This window comes from Lichenostomus cassidix, chromosome 12 (genome assembly GCF_008360975.1).
Source record: "Lichenostomus cassidix isolate B80296 chromosome 12, HeHo_3.0, whole genome shotgun sequence".
In the NCBI taxonomy this organism is placed as follows: Eukaryota; Metazoa; Chordata; class Aves; order Passeriformes; family Meliphagidae; genus Lichenostomus; species Lichenostomus cassidix.
The window spans coordinates 14,502,444-14,524,240 of record NC_139493.1 but is presented as its reverse complement, the minus strand read 5'-3'; the positions used below and the strand labels follow the sequence as shown (position 1 = coordinate 14,524,240).

Sequence of the window (21,797 nt, the reverse complement as noted above, 5' to 3'; positions counted from 1 at the left end):
GGTGTCGGTGGCACAATGGCTCCCATGGAGAGGACAGAAGCTGGGTGAGATGGAAATCTCAACAGAGAAATCACCAAGATTTGAGAGATGGAACAGCAAAACCCAGGAGGTATTGTGGGGGGTTTAGAGATCCAAGTGCCAGCTGGGCACAACACAGCCCCGCTCCAGCCACCCCGAGCTGTGCCCTGCAGCATCACTAAGCCTGCAGCCAGCCATCTGCAGCACAGAGCACCGGGGGAAGGCTCTGCAGGCTGCAGGGGCTAAGCACTGCTCATTAATGTGCTGGAGAAATGTGAATGAAGCAGATGAATGGAAGAAGAAATGAATGAAGGAGGGAAGGGGAAGTGAATGAATATTGCATTGACTTGGTGCCTTTCATCCCAGGATGGCAGAGCTGTGCAGTGCAGCTGATGGGCAGGCACCGTGTCGGTGCTCCCTGGAGAAACCCCCGGTCAAAACAAATCAGATTATTTCCTATTGACAGAGCCCTTCAGGGAAAGGCAAACAGGGAGATGTGGCATATGGATTCATATTACTTGAAGCACGAGGTTTTCCCCAAACAAAATCCCTCCAACTCCTCCTTAATCAATGTGACAGATCATTACTTTTTGAGTTGCTCTTGTTCTTGCTATTCCAGACACCGGGTGATTTCCATGGCAACAGCATCCCAGCCCTCCCAGGCCTTATCCTAACCTCTGTCATCTACTGTCGAGTCACACCAGTACATAACCAGCAGAGAGGAGCAGCAGGACCACAGAGGTGTCTTTTGGCACCGGGGAGGTTAAAGACCCCTCTTTCCACCCTCTGCAACCCAAGCCTGTGAGCCCCAGGGAACCTCTTAGCAGCCAAGCACAGCACAGGACTTGAAGGCAGCTGTGGCGGAGCACGTGGAAATGAAAAAATTATTTTCTGGAGGTTTTACTGGGCTATTTTGGGGCCCAGTCAGCTGAACCCACTCGTGAGCCTGACTGAACCCAGGACCTAGGATGATTTAAATGGAGATGATGGAAGGGAGCTTCAAGATACTGTTGCTCCCTTGGTAATGCAAAGCAGGGTAGGAACCAAACCTGGGTGCTCTGGGGAGGAAAGAGAATCCATCTTTACTTCTAGTTTGGAGGAGAAAGTGTGCTCTCTTCCACCTCCTGAAGGAAAACCAGTCTGGAATGTGATTCTGCAGCAACCTGGTGTGACCACCACGAGCAGCACATCCTGCTCAGAGGAGCATCTGGCACTCGAATGTGGTGCCACTGATCCCCCCTCAGTGCCAGTGTGATCCTACCTGGCTGCATAGAACTGGTGTGTTGACATCCCCCAACATCATGTAGCTGCTCCTCCAGCAGTTGACAGCTGCTCACAGCTGCAACATTTCCAAGTGTGGCCACACAAGCCATTTTGCAAGTGTTTAGTGGAGTATTTGAAGCCGGATGCAAAGCTCAGGGTCATCTGTGGGCTTTGAGTAGTTTTTGGAGTGGACCTCAAGAGCACAAAGCCTGGTGTGTGCGGGGGTCTGGGTACACAGACACTTTTGTGCTGAATGAACTGGCTGCAAGCCCTGCTCACACAAGAATTGTCTCAGTTGCCACAGGAGCTGGAGCAGGTTATTTGGTTTTGCCTCTTTCACTTACCCTGCTCCTCCCAGCAAGCAGCTTCCCCTCTAAAAGACCAGGGAGGATTGAGGGTGGCTGAATGCTGCTGCAGGCACTGGGAATGGGCTGTGGCAGAGCATGCAGGGACAGTCAGGGATCACACCTCTCCTGAGCCAGCAATTAAAATGCCTTTGCCTGTCCCTTCTTCAATCAGATCACATTTGTGATTCCAGGTTACACCCCAACAACAACAGGGTGTTCTCCTGCCAAAGGTTTGCTGCCCTGCCTATGCATCAGCCTGCATTTTACATAAGCTGTGTTAAATTTCATGGTAACCCTGCAGAGTTGTTGCCCTATAACAAACACAATTGCTGCACTAGACTCAGCTCATCCAAATATTAACCAAGCACCAAATGCAGAGCTGTGGGCTGCTTCCCAATCTTCTCACAAGGAGTCTAGCCACTGGCCTCGGCAGGTACAGGACTGGACCCAGACACAAGGATCCATTTGCAGACTCGGCCAGCAGCTTCCTTGAGCAAGGCTGACTGCTCAAAAACTTACTGCCAGAGTTTTTACAGTTGCATTCAATCCATCCTTTGTTTACCTCCCCCTTCACAGCTGGACAAGAGATGTTCTGTTGTGTCATAGCCTGAGCTAAGTTGCTTTACCTGATTGTTAATGGCCTGAACTTGGAGGCCAAAGGTTCTTGGTTAAATTCTGGACCAGTTCCTTGGACTTGCATTGAGAAGCAGCTGGTTGGGTTTGGAGCATCCATGCTCACAGCACAGTAATTTCCCCAAGTTTCAACAGAAACTGCTCCATGGAGGACCCCAGCCAAAGCTGGGGCATCTTTGGTGATTGTGGGTCCGAGAAAGGACCCAGCTTTAGGAAGGGAACAGAGTGTATTTCTGTAATGCCATCATCTACCCTTCAGGAGCTGCTCACGCTGATGCAGGGCTTAGCACTGAACCTAAATATATTCAGGTAACTTAATAGAAACCAAGGGTCTAAAATACATATCATGGCAGAACCTGGATTAAACAAGCTATCAACATAATCTTTATAATTAAAATAGAGGAAAGATCTGTAACACCTGGGCTTTACAGAGAGTATGGTGGTATAGCCCTTACTGGGAGCTAGGGATATAATATAACTCAAGTCAGAGGTTACCTGCTTTGCCAGCTCTGCAAAAGGATGGGTGCCTGACCCTGGTGCCATCCAGCTGGGAGAGCTTTCCAGAACACGGCCAGCTGCAGGAAGCACTGGGTGATGTTCTGGGGCTGCGTGGGCAGGACCAGAGCAGAGCTGCTTCTTTTCAGCTTAACATCCCCAGAACGCTCAGGCAGAGCCAGCCCAGGCTGTGTGGAGCTGGAGCACTGCTCCCTCCACCCACACAGACACTGTTTGGGAGAGAGGAAGAGGGAAAAAAAAAATCAGAAGACAAATTGAGACTTACCTCTGTGTTTTCTTCGTCTGCCTCCCCCATCACTCCCCTTCAGCCTAATCATTCTCTTCCTCTTCAATCAAGGCCAATTTGCAAGAGGAGCAGCTCCCAGTGCCTGAGTGCAAAAGCCTTTAATTACTGTCATCTGGGAGGCTGTGCCAGGCTCCCCTCCAGGGCCTTTTCATACTTTTTGGAAGACACTGCTCCAGGACTTGACGCCCCCAAGATGGCATTTGTCAGGCTTTATTTTAAATGAGCACTCCCTGCCTGTTAGGAGGCTGGGGAGGAAGTTCCTGACAAGCCATGCGCACTGCTGCTGCAAAGACATGGCAATCACATCTGGGCAGTGGCTGACTCTGGCTGCCCTTGAACTGCCAGGCTGGCAGCAGCCCCTGCATGGAGTGTCACCATGCTCAAACCCCAAGAACTGCATTGCTTTGTCTCTTTGCTGCCTCTCCTCCTGTTTCTTGACTGGGGGTATAGAAAAGACTGTAAATGGGGTCAGATACAGACAAGGAAAATTCGGGGAGACCTGGCAATTGTTAAATAAAGTGGTTCCAAAGCATCCTCTCCCACAAGTCCCCAGGCCTACATCCCTGGGAGCACACTCCCAACTGGAATGCATGCTCCCTCCTGCACAGCAGGGTATTGGTATAAGCCAGGGGTTTGTGTTTTATCCTGTACAGGAAAACAGGAATGCAGAATCTCCATAAACCAATCTGGCAGACCCAACAAGCAGGGAGGGGAACCTCTTTTTGCTGCCACCTGCCCCACCATGCTCCAGGCAGGACTTGGGGCTGGATGGCCCTTTGGGGTGAGACAGGATGAGTTGCCTTAAACATAAACACAGCCTGAGCTGAGTCCTGGGACTCTGCCCACACAGTGACCTTGCCGCTTGGGCTCAGCATACAGAGGAAAGGATACCAGAAGGCTTCCAGATGTCCAGGACCAGCACCCACGGGACATACCCTATGAATTACACCCACTAGAGCTCTCCTTCTAATATTTCATGTTTGGAGCATCACCTGTGGCAGAGAAAAGCTGCAGAGGAGGATTTCTGGAGAGCCTCTGCCAGTGGGTGGCACTGCAAAACCAGCAGTATGGAAGAAGCAGCAATGCAAAGGCCTGGGGGTGGAACAGCAGCGCAGATACTGCACTCACAGAGAACTGCACATCTCGGATGATTGGATGTGGGCATCGTGGGGACGCTGCAGCCTGGCTGGTGGGAGCAGGGAGGCTGCTGGGGAGGAGAGAGACAGGCACAGTGGGAGGGGAAGAGGCATAACCAAAGGGTTTGAGGTGCTGCAGTGGTGTGGGGTCAGCCCAGCGAGCAGGGGTGCAAGTCCATCCACGTCCACATGGGACAGAGCCAATTCATGTCCACACGGATAACCTCCTCAAAGGTAGGAGCAGCTCATCCGTTTCCCCTGCTATCCTACTGTAATATTCTGTCTGCAGCTAAAAATCATGTAACAGGTCACCCTAAAATGTAAGGTGTCTGTCACCCAAAAATGTAAGGCCTCATCCTTGGGAAGTGGACAGGCTCCTGCCCCCACCCTGTAGCCCCAGTAGAGAGCATGGGGTGGTCAGTGTGAGAGCTTTTGGACCATCTTGCCTGTAGGCACAGGACCCCTGCAAGCACCACGTACACCAAAGACGTGCATGACCCAGGGGACTGGGAGCCCCTAGGGAAAGTGTGCTGATCACCTGCATCACCTCCTGGCCAGGTAGGAACTAGGGATCCTGGGGCAGCTGGGTAAACCTGGTGAGTGCTAAAACAGAGTCTGCATTGGAGTCTGACCTGGTGTGAGGGTCTATACTCAGATCTAGAGTTCTGCTCCAGTTCTAAAGTAGTTGTGCTCCTCACATCCCTCCTGACACAGATTTTACCTCCCATTGCACCCCATCTACACCTGATGTCCCATCTCCAGTGTTTAAGTGTTGCCTTGACCATTTAATGGCCAGGAGGTCTCCAGTCAGATTTCATATCCCTATCCAGATAGAAATGCTCTGACCTGTCCAAGGCAGTAAATGCTCTGTTGTTCTTCCTTTCACTAACAGACAACAAACATAGGGGCATCTTCTTTCTCTCCTGCATGATGTCCCCACCATAGCTAGGACCCACAAATCTTTAAGAGTGGGCTTATGTGGCCTGACTCCAGGACCACGAGACCTCATGCTGGGAGTGGGACACCTTTAAAGAGGAAGTCAGAGGGATGGGCAGGGAGCTCTGACAGAAAACCCACCTCTCCTGGATTGTGCAAAGGGAATTTGGCTCTGAAGGGCTTTACTGTCTGCCGGGCAGGGGCAGCCATCTCTGCTAACAAGTATTTTCTCTAGCAGGAGCAAAGGCTTCATCCAGCAGATTGTGGACTAATAGGAGACATGAATGCAACCTCCAAAGGAGGATGCTCCCATTGTCAGAGTGTTTAAAGATGTGGAATCAGGGCTTCCTCCAGCATCTTCCTCCTGCAGAGAACATGCTGACTGGCATGGCGGGGGTGGCTGCAGAATCCCATCTCCTGCCTGCCCACATCCATGCTTACAGAAATGCCTGGGTACAGCCCACTCCAGACTGGGGAAGAGCTTCAATCTGGCCCTTCTGCTGCAAACGGATCTGATTTGCTCCCAGTGCTGAGCGCTCTGTAATTACCGTACATCCCACTTAATCGGGATGTGCTTAATTGGGAAATCCACTTACCGGGATGTCACCTAGGGAACCGATTTAAGCTTGATAACACTTAAGAGCAATGCCTGCTGCTTTATAGGGAAGGTAATTCTCCTACAGGGAGATGCCTTCAGGTGGCTGAATCATACTCCTCCTTCCAGCAGCATCCAATGCTCCTGGCTGCTTGTTCCTGCAACAGATTTCAGCTTTCCGTTTAAGTAGGTTACAGGCAGGAAATACACCAACTGCTAGTGCCAGCTCACTGCTGTCCTCTGCTCCAGCTGAACAGGCTGCCACTGCCACGTGGGCCAGCCCTCAGCTGTCCCCCTGCCTGGACCCACACACTCAGCATGCTCGACCCCCTTCCCCATTTGAAGATGGCTTTCCTTCCATGGATAGAAGCCTTTTTGAAGTAGGTAACATGATTAGGCCTAGCCAAGCTGTTCTTTGCCACAGAAGAGGGACAAAGGTCATCACCTGATCAGGGCAGAACAAGACATTTGGACACAACCAGCATCCCTTACTGTTAACCCCAACATTTGTCTTCCCCCCACTTCCCTCCAGCAATCAAACACAGCAAATGCCCAAGTAACAATAAAAAGGGGACCTGGGAACAGTCCTTAAAGTGAAAGTTGAGCCAGGCACTTGGAGAGGCCAGTTTTCTGTCTCGTTTTCTGTGGGATGAGGGTTTATATGATTACCCTGAGTATCTTGTGCATGCACATCTTATAGGTACCTCCAATAACTGCTAAACATATTGATCCATCTAGGCAGAGAGAAGCAGCTTTTCCAAAAATAACAAATTCCCACAGATTTTGTAGTAGTAAGAGCCAGAGGAGAGAAAACTTACGAATATCCAACCTGACACCATCTCCCAGAGACAGAATTGCACTTTGCAATCCCAAACCCCCATGAGGCACCTTTCCATGTGAGAGGGATGCCAGCTGCCTGAAGATCATTAGTCCTCTGACCTTTTGGCATCACCTGGATTATTTCTGACCTTTTCAGCCAGACTACCTTTCCCTTCCCCACTGCACAAAACCACACTGCCCCTCTTTGAAAGGTGAGCCCTTGGATGGAAGCGGCCTTTGTTACCAAAATATCTGTCCTATGTAGCAACAACTCAACACAACTTTTCAAGAAGCTGTGCTGATCTTTTTGTTCTCACCAACCATGAGGAGCTGGGGTGAGTCAAGGCAAACTCTTTGGATGCATAATAGTGATTGCCTTTCAGACACTTGAAAATGCAAAAGCTTGACATCAAATGAGGGATTTTTATGGCTGCACATGTTTTGTGTGTCTCTGAACAAGCCAACTTTCAGATTAGCTACAGTGGCTTTTTAAAGTGCTATAAAATATGCAAAGGCACTTGTAATGTATAGTGATTTCTGTAAAAACAAGAGGTAAGTGCTGAAATGTCCCTTGATTTATCGTTTTGCTTCTCCTAACCCATGCTGGGAGAAGGGGTAAATGTAATCCTCTACTCCCTTTTTGGCTTCTTCCAGGCCAGAGACAGATGGAAGATAAAACCCCACGTACTACAGAACTTGTGCCTTTCAGCCACTCTGGTAATTGCAGAAGAGAAAACCCTCTCAATTCCCAAGTATCACAACCAACAACACACACAGCAAATGCTTTCCCAAGGTGCAACACAATGTGAATGGCAAAGCTCCACAATCACAGCAGCACCTGGCTGGGCAAGATAGGCTGGGCAGCACCTCCCACAAAGATGCTGGACCTAGTGCTGGATGGAGGGTCCAAATGAGCAAATCACCATGAAGAACCACATTAGCAAGGTCAGGCCTCTGCTTTCCTGACACCAGGGCCACTTCCTTGTCTCCTCCTCTTGTTCCTGCCCCTTTTCCTTCACACTGCTATAACCCAGGCGGAAATCCACGAGGCTGTGCAGTGGGATTGCTCCCCCTGTCACTTGCTTGTGTTGGCTTTAATAAACATGCTGAACCATTAACAAGCACCATAGCCTCAACACAGATGTCTCTGGGCTTACTTTTTGCTAAAACTGACCTGTGCAGAGGCTTGGCAAAGGAGAACATCCCAGCTCTCATTTTCTGAGCATGGGTGGGAGAAATAAAGTACCAGCTCAAGCTCCATTTTAGCTTGAGGAGAACAGCATCATTTATCTGAGCCAAATAGGATATTCTCCTCCCCTGCTGCAGAGCCAAGCTGTCCCCTCGCCATGCTGGGGCTGCTTCGCTGGGGCCAAAGCAGAGCTGCCACTGACCAGGGCTCTGTGGCCACTGTCACAGCCACTGCTGGCAGTCAGTGCCACAGTCACTAGCAGCCAACATGAGAGTAAGTGTCACAGCCTTATCTGGCACAGCTCACTACAATCAGGTTCAGACAGAGCCCCTGGAACAGGGATGAGTCCTTATGAGCTGGAGATTTTCAAGCGCGTGCCTTTGTGCCTGGCGTGTTCAAACCCATCCGTCCCCACCGAGCAACTGCAGCTCTCTGCTGCCAGCACGGACATGTAAACCCACCTGGGCTGCCTCTCACATCCATTTTTACACATAACAGTGGTTGTACAACAATCTGGAGGGTCAGCAGACCTCCAACCTTTAAATTAACCTTGTGCATTTTTATAGAAAATTGTGTTTATAGAAAAAATTGTTTTTATAGAAAACACTTACCCTTAGCAGAGTTTACATCACTTGGATTTCATATGCTTTGTTCCTGCAAATTAAACACAATTATTTTAACAACTGCCAGTAGTGCTCTTTGCATCACTGCAGCTTTTGCACCACTGCATCCTCAAAGCTGTATAGCATGGCCACTGTGAAAATGCAAATTGTTTTTAAGGTTTTCTGTGCATCTGCTGTCAGATAAGAGGGGAAAAGTCCAGCACTTGCAAGTGTGCGCTGGCTGGATGGGAACTTTATTGCCACCATCAGAATAGCACCTCAGTTACCTGGCTGTCGTCATGTCAATAAGAGAAATACGATGGGAAAGGAGAGAATGTCCTCAAATGGAAAAATACACACAGCAATGGCAGGATCAAGTCTCAAATGTTAAGGGATCCTTTACTTGTTTTAGTAGCTCCTGCTACATGGCACTGCTCAGTCCTCAGGGTGCCAAAAGCCTCTCCTCTCATTTCTTTTCAGGGGTGACCCTGAGCCAGCACACAGCAGAGATGCAGATGAGCAGCACTGGTTCCATTACTGAAGTCCTGGGACCTGAACATCCACCCTTTTGTTTTTGAAAAGACTGGGGACACAAACCAGTGTTTTCCAGCTAATTGCAGAGAGCTGGAAAGGCAAAACACAGCCATATTTGCTAACTGCAAATATTTGGAGACCTCAGTCCAAACTGTATTGATTCACGGAGTGTAAACATGGGCAGGGAGAGAGCTTCAGGCACTTCAGCATCTCATGGCTAATTAAAGCTGGGAGAAATTTGTCTCAGCAAGTTGTGAGCCTTGTACTTCTCCAGTGTGACTAAGCCCCCATGCGATATCTAATTCACCAGGAGGGGTGATGAGCTGCCAGCACCATGTTCCTGCAGGCAAGGGGGGCTAATTGAATACAGTTCGATGCTCTGGGGCAATTCCACTTGCCAGCTTACCTGCACCATCCCAATCCCAATCAGCCATGCAAACTGCAAGGCAGCTCACTGGGAATTTTAATTGTGAAGGAGTATTCAAAAAATCCTGACAAAATCCAAGTGCCTCACCAGAACAACAGGTTCCTGTGGTTTTCGCAGGGCTGTTTTTCCAGTGAGGCCAATTGGGTTCTTCTCTTGCAACCTGGCAATGCTGAAACATGCTCCTAACACTCACAGGACCTCAAGGCTCTCAACCTTCTCTGAGTGCTGTTCTTAACCATGGTAAGAATGCCATGGCACCATCTTGCCTTGTATTAGTGATGCAAATCATGATCAATTTCTCCATAAATAGCTCATTACCAATGATTCTGTCCTTTGTCTCTGGCTCCAGCTGAAGAGAGAGAAATCACTCCAGCAACTGCACATTTAACAGCAAAAAGACATTTCTCAGAGGGTACAACTGAGTTACAACAGATGCTAGATTTTGGGAACTGCCCTCTACACTCCAGAGCTCTCCTTGGGGAAAGATAGAGGTACTTAGAAGTCCCAATTTCAATTTCAATTTCATTTCCCCATTGTTTCCATGGGCTGAAAATGCTTCTTTCCTTACCTTTCCAGCCCAACCTGACTCACAGGCCAGGCTTATGCCAGTTGTCAGCTAGCCCCATTTTGCAGCAATTCCAGTTTCGGCTTATTTGCCTAAGAATCAGTGTGGCACAAGGAGCTCTGCCATGGGCAAGAATAAGAAACCAGCCACCCTCCAGGGTTTTTGGGGGTTCCCACACACTAGCAAGCCCCCAAAGGTCCTGTTCTGAGCACCTGGGAATCCCCACCTGTCCCTGTTTCCCTGGGATAACCTGCCCAGGGGGAGGTGACCTTGCTGGCTGGACTGGTGCTGTCACCACTCTATTTTGTGGGCTTGGTGGTTCCCCTCTTCAGCCAGCATTAAAGCTAGCCAGCTGCTGACTCCACAGCAGAGGTTCCCAGAGGACAGGCTGGAACTGTTCATCCGGAGACAGAGATCATTTTTAAAGGGAAATCCTGCTCACTTCCCCAAATGAGGTAGGTTTTTACCAGCACACAGCCCCAGTCAAACGCACTTGTGGCACCAAATGCATCACTAAAAGAAAAGGACTTGCTCTGTGGAACAGAGCTGTGGTTTTCAAAGCTAACAGGGAGAAAGGGCACTGTAAATACCTGGAGGAAGCGTGGGCACGGCTTATTAATAGACACTTGCTGTGAGACTTTAGGCTGCATGACAAGGCTTTCACTGTCCTCCTGGTGTCCTCAGATGCCCTGTTCCAGTGCTGAGCTGGGCTCTGTAAGCATGCAGCACACACATCCATCAGACCTGCTAACTTAGATGGGGCACAGAAGATGGGTTAATGCAGCTCATATAAATGCCTTCATTAGTTGAGAATTCACCACCTATATTCAGCTGCTGGGGAGAAGCTCCTGTCCCCAGCTCCTATAAAGGATCCAGCCAAAGATTTTGATGGGCACAGGCGAGGGTCTGAGGAAGCCAGGCAAGGATGCCAAGTAGAGTCATTCCCTAAAGATCTGAATTGCAGGGGTTTAACACTTCCTGAACTGCCAGAGGGAGCTAATTTTGTTACCTTTACACTCCAGCTCATCCACTCATTCCCCAAAAGGCTGTAAAAAGTATTTGCTCTCTGGTTTCTCTCCTGTGCTGCTGTCAAGACAGCTCCTGAGTTTTGAATCAAAAGCCGCTCCTGATATTTAAGGCTATTATGAACCGGACTGAGTTTATGCATTCCTGCTTAGCAAAGCCTTGTCTAACACAGGATGGCTATATCCTTTCCCAATGAAAGCTGTAACAGAAAATTAACACCCCACATGACTGACAGAACAGTGACAGTGCCTACACTGCCACACTACAGGAATCTCAGCAGGGTCATACAAGTTGTATCTCTTATTTCCAGATTCAGGCTTTTCTATCAAGCAGAGTATCAGACAGATGGATGGTTTTTGGAGAGAACTGGCTATTCACCTGCGGAGGAAGGGAAAACAGTCCTCAAACAGCCCTTGTGCCCCAGGTGATGCTGGTGAGAACAGGTCCATGGGCTGTAAGGGACCTTTACCTTCACACTCCTAGGCTATTTCAGCATTTCTCCTCCCAGCTTGTTGATCACTCAGAGCCTAAAGATGCACAGACTCATGTTATTAAATGGCTCTTTCTGTTGACATTTTTATTTTTGGGAAACATCACTGAAACATTCACCACTGCTGCTTAGAGTTAATGGAAAAAGAGGTGAGCTCCAGATTCTGGATGATGGGGACCTCAAGGCAGGCAGCCAAGCTGGGCTGGGATGTGGCCGGGTTTCTCTACTGTGCTTACAGTCCATGCCCTGAGCAGGGACATGATTGAATGGTGGCAGTGTCCTCAGCAGCTTTTGGCCACGCTGACCCCTCCCCAAAAGGTTAAAACCATCTGTGAGCTGAAAACAGGCTGGGATCAGTGGCAGCCAACCCAAACAGAACCACACTCCAAGAGACTGCTGAGCACCCAGGGATGCTGACCCAAACGGGACCTCCATGGACAGCCTCTCCCCTTTGGATCATTGGGTAGGGGGACAGGAGGCCATCTGTGTTTCTTCCTCAAGGCTGCTTTTGTGGCTTCACGCTGAATCCCTCCCCACTTTATGCCAGGCAGGCTGCAGAGAAGAATATCCTGAGAGAGAACAGGAGTTACTCCAAACTGAACAAACACTTTCCAAAATATGTTCCTCTGACATCTGCTCAGCAGTGGGGAAGCACTGGAGGGAAGATGCTGTGAGTGTGATTGTTACCCTCATGCTTTTCTGTCCTTCCCTGGTGTGGGGCAGGGCTGGCTCCATCACACTCGGGTACAGCTGGAAGGACTGGTGGATGTATTCCTTGCCTGATTTCAAAGACAGGGCCTGGTAATCCATGAGACCCACAGCCAACTGCCCTGGGAAAGCCACAGCAGCCACCTGGTAGAAGCCATAAGGTATCTGGCAGTAAATTAAACTCTCCTGAGCAGCAGCTTCAGGGGCACACAGGCTCCCCTAACTTCTTCCTGCCTTCTGTCTGTCCCAAATTGTGAGGAAAACATCAGAAGCAGTGCTGCCACTCTTGGGCTTTGCCCTCACCCTGGGGGCCTCAACTGGGCTGTCTGCCCTGCCCACTATGCCTGGCACAGGCAGCAAGGGGCTGCCCACCATCCCAGGAGCCACCATTCAGGAGGAACCAGCAAGTGACAGATGGCTAGAGAAGGAAAGCATGTCTTTTGGAGAAGATGTCGCATTTGGGAAGCTTTGGCAAGTTTTAAGTAACTCCAGTTTTGCCCCTTGCAGTAACCAGTGGAATATTTCAGAAGTATCTGTCAGCAAACCAAGTGTGCCACCAAAACACAAGTGTGGCGGTAAAAAATCCTAAAGAATTTTAGGTCAAAGTGATCATATTCTCTTACTGATTTTCATGTGGATGATATCACAAGCCTAGACATCATCATATGCCTGCAGCTGTACACGTGGGCACACACATTAATTGGTAGCTAATGTGTCCTTTTTCCAGGACTTTGCCAATACCAAAACACTCATATCCCTCTGCAAAATCATTTTTCAAAGCACTGGGTTGGGCCTGTGAGGGGCTGCTGAGCAGCCTGTCCCTGAGCAGAGGGTACTGGCAGGGTGCGATGCCAGTGTGGTGTGACCATAATCGCCTCGTTGTGCCGAACGTGGAGCACCAGGTGCAGCAGGAACACTTGACCACAAAGACCTGAGCTGTGCTTAATAGAGCTCTTGTAGTGCTCGCCTGTTAAGAGCCTTAACTTCTTACTGCATTTTGCCAGGGTTTAGGCAAAGCAGGGCTCCCAGCAGGGCGCTGGATTGATTTCCTTTCCCATGAAAATAGACTTATGACTTCGTGTTTGTTCCTTGTCCCCAAATCCCATTTTTTCCAGGTAGAGGAGAGAGGAATTTAATGGATTATAATTAAGGAGGTGTTGCTCTGAGCAAGGGTGGGGGGCAGGAAGATTAATGCAGGATGTGGCTGAATTGCCTGAGGAAGAGATGTTTTAATGGGAAAAGCCTTGTGAGAGAAGAGCTTTAGGGCTCTTCTTCCCTGCGTAGGAGGTGGGTACTTACAGGCACACTCTGGTTGAGTTTATTTTGGCTGTAAGTGGACATTGGACTTTCTAGGCCCCCGTTTACTCTGCAGTGATGCTCAGCAGCAGTAACTATGACACAAGTGGGGGATTTGTACCGCTTGTGTTAGGAGGCCACACTGAATCGCAATCAGGAAGAAGCTGCTGACAAGACCACAGAGGTCACGTATAGAATAAAAGTAACTGCAAATGTATGACATAACCCTTCCCAGGCCTCTAGCACCATTCACTCCAGTGCACTCTACAAGCAGTAATTAAAACTTCCCAGCCCCCAGCTTTGCCAACAGTGCTGAATTCATTTTCCAGTATGGGAAAATAAGCCTTTTATGATTAAGAGAGACAACGCAATTTTAACAGCAGGAGTAGTTACTGATGACACATAAGCTGGGGTGTGAGCCTTGGTCCTTCCCTGGCAACAGGAGGATTTTCAAGGCAAGAACAAGTGCCTGGTCTCTTCTCCATCATGTACATTATGCATATCTGTCAGTGCAGGGGGTAATACAAGACTACCAGCTCCACTCATTCAGTCCCGGTGGCTACAATCCAACTTGCTTTGCAGAGTTAAAGGCTGAAGGGAAGGGCACATGGGGAATATGGCTACAGATGCCTGTGACAAGCCCCTTGTCCAGTTACTCCTCCTGGAGCATCAATGTGCCTTACTACATACTATCAGGTTCAGTGTGCCACCCTCCTGACCACATGTCTGATTTCCATGAGAAATGTGATACCAGAAACATCCTACAGGAAGGTAAAGAACATTTGAACATGCAAGAGCTTGGCTTAGTTCAGAGCTTGCATTGCAGACCAGAAACACTGACCCTTTGCCTTCTGGTTTACTTAACACAGTAACAAGAATCCAGCATCAAAAAGCCTGTCCCTCTCCTGGTTCCTGCCTGCTCCATGCTCTCCAGGAGCCTTTGGAGAAAAGTCTTGTGCTGTTGGGTGTGGACAGCCAGATTCGCCTCTGCTCTTAACAGCTTTGCAAATCCTTAAGAATCATTTGGGAGGAAAAAGCAATCTTAACTCAGGAAACAGTTTATCTCCCTGCTCTGCCAACACTGCCTTCAAGTCACGGAGTCCAGAGCCTCTGCCCCACCTGGGGCAGATGTTGGACTGTCTAGAAACCACAGGGCTTGGTGATAGGTCCCATGGCAGAGGAGAAGGGCCCAAACAATCAGAAATTTCAGCCTCCTCTCACTGTTGGGCTGTTTCCAGCCACATGCCGGCACCACCTGTGTCTGCTTGCTCCAGGGAAGGCTGCTGCAGTCTCCCAGCAGCTGGAGAAGTGCTTATGGAGCCAGCAGTACTGCACTGAGAGTTATTTAGTTCTTTGTAATGGATATTCCATACCTGTCATTGTTTTCAGCCCTGAGTCAAGAGAAAGAGACAGAGACTTTGCTGAGAGGTGGGCTGGCTTGAAGGGCTTTGGTGAAGCCTGGGGTTTTGCAGTTGAGCTCTGGAGAGGGCTGGGCACTCATTCTGCTTCTCTCATCATTCCTGCAGGTTGATCCCAATGGAGAATGGTGATCTGGTTTGGGCTCGTTGTACTTCACGTGTGAAAGAGAGATTCTTCTGTAAAGAAAAAGAGAGACCTGGAAATCTGTTGCTTTTGTGATGCTTTCTTTGGGGCTGACTTAGCTGTTGGCAATCAGTGCAACCATGAAGAAAGCAGCCCATGGGACTCTGCTCAGAGTGCCTAATTCCTATTAAATATATAGGAAGAGCTGGAAAAGAAGTAGCAGCACTGCAAGAGGGAATGTTCCCTGTGGACAATGTAATTTCAAATTAATTTATCCATGGAGGGGGCTCCCCCTTGCCCAGCAGGCCTTGTGGAGGCCAGGAAGGTTGAGAGAGGGGACTACCCTGCACCAGTAGTTTCACAGTCCCCACTCCATCACCTTTCTAGGACTCAAAATTTATGCTTTTCTGTCTGAGCCAAAATGATGCCAAGCTACAACTATCAAAATCCTTCACAACATGCTCCTTCTCTGTCCCTGCTCTGGACTGAAAGGCGATTTCCCAGTTCGAGGTGCATCATCAGAGCAATTACTGTGCTCACAGCAAGCCCCACTGCCAGGCAGAGCACTGCCCTACCACCCACTGCAGCTCATTTACAGCAGCAGAGCTGTGGCAGAGACTGGGCTGAGCTGGAGCTGGCAGGGCACGAGGCTTCTGCTTTGATAGCACCCTCTGTTTCTGACTGAGGCTCCAGGTAGGCTTTAGAATTGTAACAAAGCCACAGGTAAACAGGAATGTTGTTTCAGTAAAGCTGGATTAAGCAGAAATTATTTCCCAAATGGCAGCAGCATATGGAAGAGAGCCCACCCTCAGTGAGGGTCACTACTGCCAGAAGAGAAGGTAGCACAGGGCTGAACAAGAGCATTTGTCTGAACTAATGGGCCACAGAGATATTTGACGGGAAGCTTCCTTTGGAGCAAAAGGGGCAGATCTCTGCTTTCACTTACCATCCATCTGTGGCATCTCTTTCTTCCTCCTGGCACTCAGTTCTCATCCCTCAGCTGACAACCTATGGCAGCAAACACTAATCACATCCTCCTCCTAAGACGAGATAACAGCGAAAGAGGCTTGGCAGGACAAGGGACCTCCCGGCAGCCCCTGCAAAGCCAATCTCGTGGCCTGGGGTCCCCCCAGTGCAAATCCCTGTGGTTCTTGTTTGCTGAGCTGGGACAAAGTGGGCACTGGGGCTTTAGCTGATGTTGGTTAGAAAATAACCGTGAGAAAGGAATAAACCAATTAATTGCTGACCCATTGACAGCCAACACCTCTCCCCCACCTCCCCCTGCACAATAAAACCTGTCTCCACAGCTCAAGCAGATTTAGGGTTGCTGCAAAGAGCCTAGAAGAAGAAAAAAAACCTTTCCCACTTCAGCTAATAATATTTCCAGATAATCTGTTCGAGGCAGCACCCTCTGCTAACCAGGAAAGCCTTTAAGAGCCGTTAACACCTTTATTCAGACTTCCTCATCCTCCCCCAGACAAGCTGTGATTAATTATCCAATCCACCCCGATCCCCCTGGGAAACGGCTCTCGGTCCGGGCATGCATCCGAGGATTTGCAGGGTCCCTCTGTGAGAACAGCTCCTGCTCTTGCCACTGGCTCCCGATAAGCAGGAAAGGGCTGATGGGGAATAAACTGCTTCCAGCCACGCACTTACATCAGCAAGGGCGGTGGACGAGGGGAGGGCAGGTTAATGCAGGGTCTTGGCAGCACTCATGGCTTTTTCTTTAGCTGGACTGTCCCTGGAAGCCCTTCTCTGAGAAGTTGCCCCTGGAAGTACAGCCCATTTGGTTCCCACCTGGATTTCACAGCCCTCCTTCCACCTTCACAGCTCTCTGACTCGGCTTGCTTGGAGGATTCTTTCCTACCATCTTCCAGTCCTGCCAAAGGTGATGGAGAAGGCAGGGAAGAGAGAATTACTGCCTCTCAGGCTGCTGCAGTAGCTGGGATGCTGCACTCAAGAGGTGCCCCTATGTAGGCTGTTGCAGACCAATGCAGCTCATAGCACTCATCCTGTACATGCACTGTCCCGCCTGTGCTACCTTTACCCACCAAACCCCGTGCCTTTCTGTGTCCCATAATAACTCTCCCATCCCTATGACTGCACACAGCCCGTCCTGGCCATGCAAAGGGAGGATCTGAGCTGCTCCAAGGTCACGGTATCGCCAAGCAATTTACTGAACCCAAGAGGGGCAAATTCTCCTCGTACCAAATGCCAATCTCCATCCCATTAGAGATGACACCAAATCCATGTCCACCACAGCCCTTCATCCATGGCAGTTGCAGTCCTTAGGCTGTGTAAGGATTAACACATTAATGTCCACCCTGCCCCAATCCCCTTTGCTATGGCAGGGTACAGACATGGCTCTTCTGGGGGGTCTATGGTGGTGTCACACACATATTTTATGATTTTTCTCACTTTACAAAGGCCCTGCAAATCCCCCATGTTCAGGGAAGACCTGCATCTCCCTGTTACACCCCCAAGACCTGCCCACATGCGTACTGGAAGGGGGCACTGTGGGGTTGACAGGTCCACGTGGTGCAGCCATGGAAAACCTGCAATTAAGGAGACACAGCAGCCTTCCTTACAGGTTCTAAACTGAGGTTCCATGGTTTTATGACACTTGAAGGAGCTCCTTTCCATTAGACCCTGTCCAAGAACTCACCCCTGTGCACTGCATGTTGTGTGCTGGTCTATTTATACCTTGCAGGGGCAAAATCTCTGAAATATCCTGGTCCACCACCTCAAAGCAGTATCTGCCATCACTGTTTCCTACCATCCACCTCTAGAAACCTTCAGCCAGGAAATAAAATCAGAGAGCACAGCAGTAGCTCAGGGGTCCCAGGTAGTTTTGCAAATGAAAACTGTTGCCCTCTCCTTGTTCTCTTCTCCTTATAACCAGAACAACATGTTTAGGTCATTTTCAAACAAGATTACTTAAGGTTCAGCATCTAGTGTGCTCTTTGACAGGGTGCCAAAGAAAGAGTGAGGAGAAAAAGAGAACGTTTCTGCCAGATGGGTGCCAGCTCCCCCAGGACGCTTCACAGCCCCAGGTGTTGGTTTGCATCACACCTACACACTCTGCTTTCTGGGCTGGGCTTGGTTTCAACACTCCCTTTATTTTTAGCCACACTTTCAAGAGAAAGGGGAATGAAAAATCCCAGAATCTGCAGCTTCCTGAAGCCCTTGAGAAAGAGAAAGCTGAGGAGCAAGCAGGCAGGTAGGAGGGCCATAGCGCTCCTCTCCACTGAAGGCTCCAGCCAGCCCAAGAGATGTCTGCCTGTCTTCCAGTCCAGGTCCAGGAGCAATGATAATCCATTAGGTTTGGCCAAGTGCTGGAGAAGTGCATTCCAGTATGGAACAGGGCCATGCTCTGGTTCTGCCCATGGCAAGGCCACAGGCGTCACTCCTGTGTGTTACTCCTCCTGCATCTGCCCCAATAGCAATGTGTGCTGCACATCCAGCACTTTTCACATGGGCCTAGCCACTATCTGGATAGCAAATGTGAGTTAAAAACAGGTGCTGCAGGAAGTGGTTTGGGTGATTTAGTAAGTGGCACCTTCCCTCTAAGGTAGCAGCATGATGAAACTGCTAAGCAGGGAGTTCCAGGCTCTCTGCTGCTGCAGGAGTTGCTATTCCAGTGACATCTCAAGCTCACCACTTGTGGTCACCCAAGATCCCACTTCTTCCAAGAGTGGAGGTGTTAGCTCCAGTGTCCCAAGCAGGCTCCAGTCTCCAACTATGCTCCGCTGAGCCAAGAGCTGCAGGAATTTCTGCTGGACACACTATTCCTCACTCTTTTCCTGCTATGACTACTGAGCAGTTTTCCCAGCTGCCAGAAAACAGCATTCACAGAGGCATTTTCAATTCAAATGCTTCCCATTTTCTTGAAAGGGCTTTTCCTCTTTTGTCCCATGCTTTCTCTCTGGGATTCACCAACCCCAGTGTCTGCTTCACTTGACTGGTGTAATTCTCTGCTCGGCTGTTGGCTTTGCTCTCCTCCAACTCACCCTGAGCTGTGAAGGTCACGTACATCTCCAGCTTTGGCTGAGCTGGTGCATCACAGCCGACTCCATCTGCCCTGTTCTCCATCACCACCCAGGAAGGTATCAACTGCACCTTGGTCCTTGACAGGAGATGCCAGCTGCTACCAGAAAAGAAATAATCGATTATGAGACTGACATTAACGAAATATGAGATTGTGACTTGGGACAGACTGAAGCCATAGAAAGCATTTTAAATAATTCACCATCCTGAAAGTAAAGCATATTAGTGGGAACGACATTCAGGTCCTTTCCCAGTGGCATTAACTTCTATGTAATGAGAGCTGATACCATGAGCTGACAGCAAAACGAGACTACTGCTGGATAGGGAATCTTGGCATTTCAAAATGTATTTGAAAATCACGGTTTTTCCCCGATCCCTCCCCCCAAATTATTTACAAACATTAAAATATTTTGTTTTGGTAGTATTGCCTACAAGACAACTAAATTAAAAAAAAAAAAAGCAAACCACAAAATGCTGAAACAAATTGCAAGTCCCTGAGATGTGTGCTGGCAAAACATTCATCCAAATCACTGCCTTCTGCAAAAATGCTTCTATTTTGGCAAACCCACAATTTTCCGGGGGTAGGCTGATCCACCAGAGACTTCTGAACCCGCAGCAAGTGGCAACGGAGGCTGAAGAGAGACACTGTGTGGGAGGCTACATTTAAAATGTCGCCGTTTCGCTTCTCACTTGAAACTACTCCAAGGGCCGTGGGGAAAGCATTTGAGAGCAGGAGCTGTGCTTTGGCTGGCTGGGAAAGTTGCTGCCAGTGCCTGGGCAGAGCGTGGGGTTACCCAGAAAAGCCCTGCTGATCCACAAACACTCCTGGAATGGTAAATGTTACCCAGGCAATTATTTTAAATTTATCTCAGCAATTAAATGCAATTCTGCACACACAGCAGATATATCTGTGTTGGGTAAACTAAGCTTAGCCCAAGAGGCTGTTGACAATGTTGCGCTGGCGGCACCCACCTCAGCTGCTGTGGTACTGTGGGGGCAGTAAGAAGGGACCGTCACAGCTAGGCAAGGGGCATCTTCATTATTCCTATTTTCTTGAGAGAGGCAGCTCTTCATAGCGGAAAAGTGTTTCCCTTGGGTTGGTGGGTAGGAGTGAATGAAGGATGTACAAATGGCATGGGTTTGGCTGCTCTGGCCCCACACAACTCACCTGCACACACATTGTAGGCCTGGGTTAGTCATGGGTCAGACCCAGTGATATCTCCTCTGGGATGGCAGAACCTTTCCAGGCTTCTTGGGAGATCATGTTGGCTTCTGGGTGTCTATAGACACCTTACAACAATAGTCTTACACAACGTTCAGACTCAGTTCCTTTCCTTGATGTTGAAATTGCTGCAGAAATCCCAGTGGGAAATTCCTCTGAGGTGTGACAACACTTGAGGGACAACACTCCCTCCTGCTTCTGCCAGGCCAGGAGGTCCTGCTACTCACAGAGATGCTCTAAACAAGCCAGGCAAGGAAAGACCTGTGAGAGAAACACCTTTTTGTGGTTTCACCTTAAAAGGTCAGTCTGTAACGTGTCAAGCAACGTGCTCAGAGCCTGCCACAGGTGATTAAACGTCCGTGAGTTATTAGATCACACATAGATAATCCTCCCTGTACCTGGCAAAGACTCGTTATGATTCATAAATTCCAGGGGTGTTATGATTCCCAAACGGATGCAGTGTGCTGAAAACTCTCTAACACAGCTTTAGCAACAGAAAACCATGAGAGGCTGGCAGAGGCAGCACAGAAGACCCCCCCCTCCCCCCAAGGCCAGTACCCATGTACCCATTAAGGGACCTCCTTAATTTTAAGGACAAAACAGGGTTCCTCGCATCCTTTTCCACCAGGATGCTATGAGATAAGTTGAGCCACCTGGGAGGTGGCAGGGGACAGGGCAGTGGTGTGTGGGTGGTGAGGGGAGGCAGCCTAGAAGGGGGCACATAGGAAGGAGATGTTATTGCCTGGTTAAGAAAGGAGAAAAGGCAGAAAGAGCTGAGGTTTGTTTCCTCTGTCTCCACAGCAGTTGGCTCTGGGCTAGGGCTGAGTCACAACAAGAGAGTTTGATTAGAGAGAGCTTGATTTGTGAGTGTATGCAATCAAAACCTTGGATCCTCAGGGCCGGTTTTAGTAGCTACATTAAACTGAATCAACCCCTGCCTCACTGTGTGACATGGAGGGGCTGTTTCTGCTCCTCCACTTTCTTTGAATTGTTCTTGCTGCAGCTCTTCAGGTCAAGGCAAAATTCAGCTGAGCTGCTGAGGATGAGCAGGAACAGTGTTAGTCCCCCTGAGCACCAAAATGGGAGCACAGAACAGGTCTGAGAAGAGGTGAGCTAATCCAGGGATGAAAAATCCTTCAAAGACTATTAAATAAAAAGGCAAAAATGATGCCTCAGGAAGATCCTGAGTGCCAACTCATGTGTGTGGGCAGCATTTATTAAGGAGACCTCCTGAAGTGGTTCCTGTGTCATCTTTTTCCAGAGGCATCTGCTCTGGCCACTTTGCAAGAGAAGAAAGGGGGCTGGTTGGACTCTGGATCTAATTCCAAGTGGTTCTTGGCTGAGATGAGATGAGATGAATAACTGCCTGTGGATGTGGCTGGATCTCTGGAGAGTGTTACAGTCACCCTATGTGCTACTGACAAGTGAGAAATACCACTTTGCCCCAGGCAGCAGCTTTGGGTCCTCAGTAGGAAGAGCTGGAAGCTCGGGAGTCAGGATCAGCCACTGCTTCCCAAAGTTCACCTGCCACTGACTCACACCCCCCTCAGGCTGGATCCAGGACTGACCCCAAAAGAGAAGCACCATCAAAGCTGGGGAG

At 49.3% G+C, this 21,797-nt stretch overlaps 1 long non-coding RNA gene across 2 annotated transcripts in view; it reads right to left on the bottom strand.

Annotated features, from left to right (window-relative positions):
• The window catches only part of LOC146431789 (uncharacterized), a 165,967-nt gene that overhangs the window by 19,569 nt on the left and 124,601 nt on the right, over window positions 1-21,797 (bottom strand). The window contains exons 4-13 of one of the 2 annotated variants that reach the window (XR_014854765.1): window positions 20,144-20,458; window positions 18,939-19,075; window positions 16,585-16,807; window positions 15,875-15,936; window positions 14,760-14,981; window positions 10,457-10,578; window positions 9,389-9,650; window positions 8,350-8,392; window positions 5,732-5,888; window positions 2,757-2,986 (exon numbers count right to left, since the gene is read on the bottom strand). This is a non-coding gene — a long non-coding RNA (uncharacterized LOC146431789). The remainder of the gene's footprint in view (window positions 1-2,756; window positions 2,987-5,731; window positions 5,889-8,349; window positions 8,393-9,388; window positions 9,651-10,456; window positions 10,579-14,759; window positions 14,982-15,874; window positions 15,937-16,584; window positions 16,808-18,938; window positions 19,076-20,143; window positions 20,459-21,797) is intronic. The other variant, XR_014854764.1, reaches the window with a different exon arrangement.